At 42.8% G+C, this 10,795-nt stretch overlaps 2 non-coding genes across 2 annotated transcripts; both read left to right on the top strand.

Moving 5' to 3' along the window:
- Positions 1 to 539: 539 nt before the first annotated feature.
- On the top strand, positions 540 to 671 carry LOC112259545. The gene has a single exon (XR_002954894.1). It is a non-coding gene; the product is annotated as a small nucleolar RNA SNORA18 (small nucleolar RNA).
- A 512-nt stretch (positions 672 to 1,183) lies between these two features.
- On the top strand, positions 1,184 to 1,323 carry LOC112259543. The gene has a single exon (XR_002954892.1). It is a non-coding gene; the product is annotated as a small nucleolar RNA SNORA8 (small nucleolar RNA).
- The last annotated feature ends 9,472 nt before the right edge of the window (positions 1,324 to 10,795 follow it).

The following is a 10,795-nucleotide window of genomic DNA, read 5'->3' as shown; positions in this document are numbered from 1 at the left end:
CTACTGCAGCATAAGTACTAAATATTTTCCTTTTTCCATTGATTCCAACAGCTTCGAGGGGCAAAGATGATTTGCCCTTTATAACTCCTGTTCGTACTGGGGATATGTATGGTCATTGACATGGTGTCATGCCGTCTTGATAAGTATTTGTTTTTCCCTATATTTAAAGCTGGAATCCGTAGCTGTGACAATCTCTCCCGTTAGTGATGTTACAATAGACATCACTTCAAACAAACACTTTTTTTCATAGACATCATTGTACCAATGATAGAACAGCAGAATGTGCAAAACACTTCTTCTTTATTTTTTACTGTGATGCAGAATGCTCCTCTGCCCCTTCTCAAAACAATTACAAATACGCCTGGTTATGACCAGTGAGCCTAATTCACCGTATGCGGATCTCGTCTTTAAGGCATTTAACACAACATAACCTTGATGTTCATGGTGAGTATTTTGCCATTTGAAATGCCTAGTTAACTTTTTATTGTTCTAATCAAACTCTACATGAGTGCTCTATATTTTAAACCTTTCTATGCCATACTGAGGCCTATCCCGACAGACTCCTCACCGTGGGACCTAGTCATTGGAAATGCCTCACAGAACAAGTGGGGTTTCACTTTACCCTCATGGCTGCTGCCATTAGCCCTGTGGGATATTACTGCAGTACAAATACTCATAATTGCAGCTCTACTATGAACTAAAGTCACATGTTTCTAATGGCTTTTCTTATCTGTCTGGTGTAGGTCTACCAATTGGCCACGAGATGGCTCTCAACCCCAGATGCCATTTCGGTGAGTATGAACCCTGATCAGTGTTGATTACGTTGCGTGAAATCATCTTCTGTTTGTGGGTAGATGGGGAGGAATTGACTATGGTCACAGCACTGCATGGTATCTGCAGCCAGGTGTGACTCTGGTTAGTGTGTTTATTAGTCAGTGCAAGAGCAACCTGGGCATACGACATTGTTGGTCTCCATGCCTCTTGTGTGGAGTCCTGGTATATCTGTCGAGACACATTTCACTTCCCAGCAAGTTTATATCATTGAACTTCCTGTATGCAAATTCAGTCTTGTGTTCTCTTGACAGGACCGTCATGGCAAACTTGGCAAGGGGTCTGAAGGTTATGATTGAAAGTGAGTACTTGTGTTGAGTCTCTTGTAAAGCTCGCCGAGGGCCCACTGAGTTGCGCTGTATGGTATCTGCAGCCAGCCCTCACCACAGGCTGTTCTGTTCATAACACAGTGCGAGAGTGACTCTGCATCTGGCATCATTAGGCTCCTGGCTGGTCTGTGCCTGGAGCCCTGGTATTTGTGCTGATACAAACCCACTCTCTCTACGAGCACACTCTGTGGGCTGGCTGACATCCATGGAATGCGAGGCCTCTGGTGGTGCAGTGACAGAATTCCCCAGCATACCCAACACCAGGCCTGAGCGGCATGCCATGGGCTGCCACAGGGCAAGAACATCTCAGCACTGCGACCAGGCCCAATTACAAAATCTCAAGCCCTCTGACATTTGTCTCCTTTTAGTTGGATCCAAATGTTTTGCTAGTCAGATATGTGATGGGCTGCTGACATTCTGATTCCCCAATTAAATCCAAGACAGTCAATGTATCCAAGTAATGCCTTGGGGAATTTATACTGAAAAATGTAATGTTGGTTTCATGAGCTGAAATAAATAATCCCTGACATTTTCTATTTACACACACAGCTTATTTCTCTCAAATATTGTGCACATTTGTTTACATCCTTGTTAATGGTATTTTCTCCTTAGCCAAGATAATCCATCTACTTGACAGGTGTGGCATATCAAGAAGCTGATTAAACAGTGTGAGCATTACACATTGTCCCCAGCACAAGGTGCACCTAAAAGACCACTCTCAAATGTGCAGTTATGTTACAATGTCAGATGTCTCATTTGGTAAAATGTTCAAATGTCAACAAAACACACTAGAAAATGCGGAATATTTTTTGTGGGCAAAATGTATTATTTGAGAAGTTAGGTGGAAATTGAATGCCAAATATAGATATAATAATCTGAGTAGGACAATGATATGTTTCCCTCCCACTACGACTCGTTGGGAAAGCATGCATTTTATTAGGCTACAGATTAAATTAGGAGTACTGCATTGTTGGGATTAGTACTTGAAAGAAAGGCATTTCACTGTACTTGTGCATGTGACATTAAAACATAAAGTAATGAACTTCACAGGGTGGTTAAAGTGCAAGGTGATGAGCTTGATGAGCCTTTCCAACAATATCATCTTGTTGTCATGACATGTTCATTGATGCTTGGCTTTTTGTCCATAATCTCATGTAGGCTGTACGTGCGCTCTAGCCAACAGCGCTCTCTGTGCACACTATCAGTGTGCTGTTGGCTAGAGCGCATGAGCCAATACCAGAGTGGGCACACTGGATATATAACAAAATTGTTTTTGCGAGATCCAGCTGAGTTGCAAATGTGATGGAAACCCATTTAACTAAACATCTATTTTTATGTGTATTTAATAAGTCACCATGCATATCTGCAATATTCAGAAAACAGTTCTGTAGGAATGAGGTTTATGCAGTAGGCCTAATTATCACAGCAGATTGGCTATTTTCCTGGCCTGCCAATATTCTTCTCGGACCATATATTTCTAAATTAGATCAGTTGGTGTAGCACTAGCGAGGCACAGCTGAGCATAAATTGAGCGAACTTGCTTTATTTTACTGAACTGATGGTACCTGCATTTGATGGTCATGGTGCTCTCTCTTGAAAGATGCCAGAGTTTGAGTTTAATGGCCGTTCAAAAGGATTTGACCCCAGTTGTCTCGAATGCTCAGAAGTCAGAGTTAAGAGTTCCAGTTTTGAACAGGCATTAGTCTCAGGAGGGCGCAGCAGAGGGTACTTTCCTCCGGTGAGACTGACCAGAGAGAAGGGACAGTTTCTTCACCTGATGGCAACTTGCACCAGATCTGCCTCATGCACAAATTCATGTTCCTATGACCAGAGAAAGCAAAATATTCCCTTATTAAATTAGACACAAGCTGCTAATAATAAAAATGCAGGGTTATGAATACGCTTGCCTACTCATTGATTGCAGCGCATGTGGAAGTAGGGAAAAGCTTGTTTTCATAAGTGTTGAATATAAAGTGACCGTGCTGAATAAACTTACATGAACTCACTCCATAAAAACATCAGCTCTTTGCTGTATTATTTGACATTTTCTCTCTGGTAATGGTTTTGGAAGTTAAATAAAGCCTAGTATCAAACTTTTCTGTGGTGGGGTCGTGGAAGCTGGAGGCACGGAGATTTGAGATATCAGATTGGCCAGTGCTGTAGGCACACTATTTAGCAACAGATCTCATGGTCGAGAGGGTTGGTGGAGTTTTTTTTTTTTTTTCAGACAAATGAAACGGTTCAAAATGGGAACACTTTTTGCCTACCTGGTTGGCAGGGCTTCTGAATCAAGTGCACCAACAGCGCAAGCCTTTAGCTTTGGCTTTTCTACATAAATGTTTGGTGATTGACCGATTGGTGACCACTGATGTATGTGATAATGCAGAGTGAGTGTTTTCAATCTATTGAGTAATTAATAGCTGCTGACCTTCTCACTTCAGGCATACCAGGACAGGTCATATACCAAGGCTTTTGGGATATTCGGTTCCTGACTTGCCATGGAATTGACCATAAAGTAAACCTTGTTCCAGTGGGTCTCCAGCACCATACTGGGTTGATCTTTTGGGAACATCAGTTTTTGTTAACTGGAAATGTATCCTAAGGAATTTTCATGAATGCTCTCATGTCGGGGGCGTGCCTGGTGTAATGAGACGACCAAAGTATGGCGAGAAACTACTCTGCAATGTGTGCTGGATCATTTTCAAAGGGGGCCTGTCAGGCTTTCCCACTGCTGGTCCTTCACGCAGTGATTCCTACAGCAGGGCCCCTCGTGACACTGCAGATCATGTTTGCCATAGGTGGTCTGCAGTCTCCATGAATCCTTTCCTCTGATATTACATCAGTGGTGAAAGTGGCCACCTTTACACATCAGCACCTCTAGACCTATGCCTGTTTAATGTGTACATGACAAACTGCACAAGCTGTTAATTGACGTGTTATGGGGGTTACAGTATTTCCAATCAACAAGTGATCTTTAGGTTTAAGCCCATCAAGACTAAATATTTGAACATGTAGCTCCAAATCTGACCAGATGAGGCTTTCTAATGACAATTTAATTACATCGGAACTAATACTACTTTACACAATTAGCTTCTTTTAGATACATGGCTTTCCGTTTTTAGGGATAGTTGACACCGCATATAACACTGTGGTGAGGTTTGACGCATATCTATCAGGATTTGGAGCAGACCTTAAACCAAGGAGGTGTACTGATGTACAAAGTTTGCTTGAAGCTGTGCTATCCTCAATGATTCATAAGTTGTCATTCTGTCATATATACTGAATAAAAATAAACACAATTTCAATGAGTAACAGTTCATAAGGAAATTGGTTAATTAGTCTCTAATCTATGGATTTCACATGACTGGGCAGGGGCACACCCATGGGTGGGCCTGGGAGGATGTAGGCCCACCCACTGGGGAGCCAGGCCCAGCCAATCAGAATGAGTTTTTCCCCAACAAAAGGGCTTTATTACACACAAATACTCAGTTTCATTTATTTATTTTTTCACCTTTATTTAACCAGGTAGGCCAGTTGAGAACAAGTTCTCATTTACAACTGCGACATGGCCAAGATAAAGCAAAGTAGTGTGACAAAAATAGAGTTACACAAACATACAGTCAATAACACAATAGGAAAATATATGTACAATGTGTGCAAATGTAGAAGAGTAGGGAAGTAAGGGTAAGGGTAAATAGGCAGCTGGGTAAGGGTGAAGTTCGGTTACCAGCTGGGTAAGGGTGAAGTTCGGCCTCAGGTGGACAAAGTGGAGTCCATCAGGAACAGCCCTCGACACAGGTGAAGTCCTTCCTAGGTCTGGCAGGGTGGTACCGGAGATTCATTACGCAGTTTTCGACCATCGCTGTCCCTCTGACCAACCTCACTTCAAAGGTGGCCAGCAACCCTGTGAAGTGGACTGAGAAGTGTGAGGAAGCCTTCATGATACTGAAAAAACTGTGCTCATTCCCTGTTCTCCAGACCCCTGATTTTCAGAAGAGGTTTCTCGTGCAGGTGGACGCTTCGGCTGTGGGAATTGGAGCTGATCTGGCCCAAGGGGAGCCAGGAGAAGAGCTTTCTGTGCTGTACCTGAGTCGGAAGCTGTTGCCCAGGGAAACCAGGTATTCTACAATCGAGAAGGAGTGCCTGGCTATAAAGTGGGCCCTAGATAGTCTCCGTGACTACCTTCTTGGGAGGGAATTTGACCTGCACACGGATCACAGAGCACTGACCTGGATCCAGACCATGAAGGACCGGAATTCTCCTGTGACCAAGTGGTATCTGGAGCTCCAGCCCTTCAGGTTCTGTGTCCGTCACAAGGCAGGAAAAGAGAACGTGACGGCGGACTACCGATCGAGGCTCCCGAACCTGGTCGCTTCATGAGAGGAGGAAGGTAATGTGACGTAGAAGTCCGTCACTGGCCGCGGGCAGTATTTGGTTCTTTAACGCACGCATACATTTATCACTCCTCCCTGCTCAGTTATAAGATAAGTTAACAATGTGGGTCGACACACAAGTTAACGTCTCTGTCTTAGTACATACATTTCACACTTATGTCAATGTTCATATTTAATATAAGCAATATGTATTACACTTATCTATGTTGTGGATGAGCGCTTTGTTTGTATGTTTGTTCTGTTCCTCTCCATCCCTGTAGCTTCCGGGTATGCTGGATAAGGACCTGAGGAAAGGGAATTGGGCTGACTTTGTAGTGCCTGTCCCAAATGGCTCATTAATGTAAATGTGCATATTGAAAGATACTGTCAGTAGTGATGTCATTTTGTAACTGTTATGTTGTGATATTGTTTCATAAACATGTTGCAATGTATATACTTTAGTATGTTTAGTTCATGGAAAATGTAGGTTTGAGGAAATTGCTTAATTAATTGGTGTTAATTGTTCTGAGGGGAGGGGCTAGCCCTACAAAAGGAGCCTCTCTTTCAGTTCATGGAGAGGCCATTTTCAAACATTTCAAACACTCTGGGACAGTTGTGTGACTATAGATCCCAGTTTCATACTATTAGGCATAGGCTACATAAAAATAAAATGTGAACGCAATGAATCTGGTGCAACAGATCAGAACCTTTAGCATAATGTTAACTATTTCATAATGTAACAGTATAACTTTAGACCGTCCCCTCGCCCATACCCGGGCGCGAACCAGGGACCCTCTGCACACATCAACAACAGTCACCCACAAAGCATCGTTACCCATCGCTCCACAAAAGCCGGGGGAACTACTACTTCAAGGTCTCAGAGCAAGTGACATCACCGATCGAAACGCTATTTAGCGCGCACCACCGCTAACTAAGCTAGCTAGCATCCGTTACAATCACGTAAGTGCAGCAGTGTTCGTTCCGTAATGCAATTAGCGGAAAACACTGATAACACCGATAAGCATGACCAGTCAAATGTATTTACATCGACTGGTATTTCCCTCAATGAATAGACTAAAAAAAAAAAAAGTTATTGTCCCGAACAATTGGTCCGGTGGCAATTGTATTTATCGGCCAAAATTACCAGCTAATGGAAACCCTGGTATTCACTCAGTATACAAAACATTAGGAACATCATCCTTATATTGGGTTTCACCTCCTTTTGCCCTTAGAACAGCCTCAATTTGTCGGCATGGAAACAGTGTCGAAAGCATTCCACAGGGATTCTTGCCCATGTTGACTTCAATGCTTTGCAGTTCTTGACACATGCAAACCGGTACCTACTGCCATACCCTGTTCTCAAAGGCACTTAAATCTTCTGTCTTGTCCATTCACCCTCTGAATGGCACACACACACAATCCTACCCTTCATGCATCTACACTGATTTAAAGTGGTATCAAGTGATATCAATAAGAGATCATAGCGTTCACCTAGGCAGTTTGTCAGGGAAAGAGCATGTTTTTTTTGTACACTGAGTATATACAATACCAGTCAAAAGTTTGGTGACACCTCCTCATTCAAGGGTCTTTATTTTGACTATTTTCTACATTGTAGATCAACACTATGAAATAACACATGGAATCATGTAGTAACCAAAAAAGTGTTAAACAAATCATAAATATTTTATATTTGAGATTCTTCAAAGTAGCCAACCTTTGCCTTGATGACAGCATTGCACACTCTTGGCATTCTTTCAACCAGCTTCATGAGGTAGTCAGCTGGAATGCATTTCAATTAGCAAGGCACATTTCAAGGTTTGCCTTTTAAAAGTTCATTTGTGGAATTCCTTTCCTCCTTAATGCGTTTGAGCCAATCAGTTGTGTTGTGAGGTAGGAGTTGTATACAGAAGATCGACGTATTTGGTAAAAGACCAACTCCATATTATGGCAAGAACTGCTCCTTAACAGATATGTATATTTATTACTGCCATGTTTAATTAGGATGAACAGATCTTCTGTGTTTCTATAAGGGGAAAACAATGGTCACATGGGAAAATAAGGTGTACTTATGCTGGGTCAATGGGAATGGGTCTTGTGTGAGTTATGGCGGTAGTCCTGTCTACTTCCTTGTTCAATCGTGTCCAGTTCAGTCATTCTGTTACTGCATATTTGCCCATGAGTCTGTCACTAGTGGTTATTGGGGAGGGGGGTGTAAAAATGTGGGTTGGGCCCTGTCAGCTGTACTGTTGGTACTATGACAACTCTGGAGTGGTTCTCAGGATTTCATGTGGGTTACGGGTGAGGAGATTAAAGGCTTCCCTTCAGTGAGCACAGCCTCCACTCCACTATTCCTCCATCTACATGCCTTTTGTTCACACCACTCGGCACATGCATCCTCTACAATAGTTGGTTTCCAAAGTTGGTGTGACTGTACTCCCTTTGCACAGGCTTTGTCAATAGGCTCGAATGTCATGACATGCGCTGGAAAGCAGCTTGTCAGCCAATTAGAAATCTATAGAGAAACCTGCTAGACAAATTAATCATTGCACAAATCTGTGCTGACGTGTAATCGAAGAACATGGAACTCGATGTCCAGCACACTGCACCTCGCCCCGTCTCACAGTCTAGGCTGGGCGTAGGCGTAAGTGTAATGTGCAGGGTACAGATGAGAATATGTTTAGTGTTGCTGCTTCTTAGAATCGATCAACCAAACAGTATTTGGACACAGGGATGAATCTAATTCCGACTGTGTCACATTTATGTGCCCTGATGTTGCACTACATAATTCTTCCCTTGCATTAAGTTGTTCAAACATTTTCATGAGCTCTATCCAACTTGTTCTCAGCTCTGTGGCTGAAACTTTCAATCAGATCTGTAGTGAGGGAACTTGAGCTTCTTGTCTTGTTCCTTATACTTTTTCTCCCAGGGCTTGCCGAAGTACGATGAGAGGAATGTCATTGTAAGGGTTTATGCTCATTAAGTTGAGGATCAAACACTGGGGCTCTGTGTTTCTGTGCCAAGAGCACTGTCTGTACAGATCCTGCTGGGAACTGCCTGCTGTCCACTCCTTTAGCCCTCTAATTTACTGGTCGTGTCCATGCAGTCCTTCGTCAATGCATTTCAACTTGCTCATTCAATGATCATTGATGAGCCTTTCATCTAGCATAAATATGTCATGCACGGTATTGTTTTGAACTGTATACCAATTGGAGTATGAAGGGGCATTGCTTTTTTTCTAAAGGAGAAGAGTAAGTGCAATTTTATTCTCAAGGCGCTCAAATCTTGTGTTCTATCCGATCACAGGGAAGAGTAGGCCTAGATATTTTCCCCCAAATATGGCAATACATGCTCTCACAAGTTTACATTTCTATAACATTGCATGTATTAATCTGTACAATATTTCAATGTGGTAAATGTTATGCATCAGACAGCCCAAAGAATTGTTCTAACAAGCTTCAGTTCAAGCTTAAATAAGCTAACACAGCAACTCCTTAAGACCCATTTAAACGTCTAATTTCACTAGTCCATGTCAATCCAAGGAAAGGGGAGGTGGTGGAAATGGCACAAGAGAAACACTGTAACACACGCACTGCAGCAATAATAAAAAACCTCTGAACAGAAATGTCCTTTGAACTGAACAATGCCATATTTTCCTCCCCCTCAACTAGGCCCTAGCTTTGCGAGATCAGAGTGGCTGTAGGATCTTATCACTGCCACAGACAAAAGGGCGCTTGTTGTTTTATGGCTCCGGTCAGCTAGGGCCTTAGTTACCACCAGTCATAGGCTGGAAAAAATGAAATTGTTGTGTAGGTTTTATACTGAAGCAAGGTCTCGTCTGGTCTGGAGTTTAGGAGGGGTGATGTCCTGTACTACCTACTACCTTCAATTGCTTCATAAATAGCAGTGGGTCAATGGTGATTTAGAGGTAACTTGCACTGCATGAAATTATTCCATTCACCTGTAAAAGTCTGTCCTCCCACCTGCCGGTTCAAAGAATGACGTGAGAAAACATCAGAAGGAAAGCCATTTAAGCGCACCTGTAATTGCCTTCATCGAGATACTTTACAAAGGCTTCTGAATGTTGCTCTTCACAAAGCACAATGGTACCTGTCCTGAGGAATTCCACACATCAATGGTTGTTATGATTGAGTTCTTTTTGCACACAAAAATACCATGAATAACTTACATTTGTACCTTCTATTTTGTCTTTCAGATTTCTGTCAAAAAGAAATGATAGAAAAGCTAGTTTAGGGGCACAGAGCCACCACTTCAAAAAATCCCAGTGAAACCACTGTTTAGTAGGTAATAAGGTCAAATCATCGAGATGTATAGAGGACTCATATTTGTATCTGTGCCGTTATAGCGTCTGTAACAGCCTCAATGGCACTGCCCATGCTATCTCCATTTTGAAGTAGTCCATTTTCTTCTTCACGATTGGCTGATCTCTCCTGATGACCCGGTTGGACATGACTCAAACAGGGTCACCAGGAAGGATCAGCCAATGAAGTTGGAAGTCCCACCCAGTTTACTACATTAAAATGGAATCCCTCAATGGCGATGCCAATGCTAATACAACCTTTTGGCCAATAGAGGCCTCTATCATTTAATTAACGGGGTCACCTTATGTTCCCAATTACCCCAGGTCACACAACTTCCCACTTCCTTAATCACCTCTGCCCTACCTTTTGCACTCCTCTGTTTCACCATACAGCCCTTTTCCCATTAGGAGAGTCTGAGGAGTGGAATGGTGAAATAGATTTCTACTTTTCAATTCACATTACATCTTTGCCTTGCGTTGTGGCTGGCAACACAACATTCTTGGTACGCAGCTTAAGTTGACAGTAAATATCACAGTACCTGGTACGGCAACTGCACCGCCCACAACCACAGGGCTCTCCAGAGGGTGGTGCAGTCTTCATCACCGGGGGCAAATTACCTGCCCTCCGGGACACCTACAACACCCGATGTCACAGGAAGGCAAAAAAAGATCATGAAGGACAATAACCACCCGAGCCACTACCTGTTCACCCTGCTTCCATCCAGAAGGTGAGGTCAGTACAGGTGCTTCAGAGCTGGGACAGAGAGATTGAACAACAGCTTTTATCTGAAGGCCATCAGATTGTTAAACAGCCACCACTAGCACAGAGGCGGCTGCCTACCTACAGACTTGATATCATTGGCCACTAATCCATGGAACACTAGTCATTTTAATAATGCCACTTTAAGAATGTTTACACATCTCACATTACTCATCTCATATGT

The sequence above is a fragment of the Oncorhynchus tshawytscha genome, linkage group LG09 (assembly GCF_018296145.1).
Source record: "Oncorhynchus tshawytscha isolate Ot180627B linkage group LG09, Otsh_v2.0, whole genome shotgun sequence".
Classification (NCBI taxonomy): domain Eukaryota; kingdom Metazoa; phylum Chordata; class Actinopteri; order Salmoniformes; family Salmonidae; genus Oncorhynchus; species Oncorhynchus tshawytscha.
This window is presented reverse-complemented; position numbering and strand designations above follow the sequence as displayed.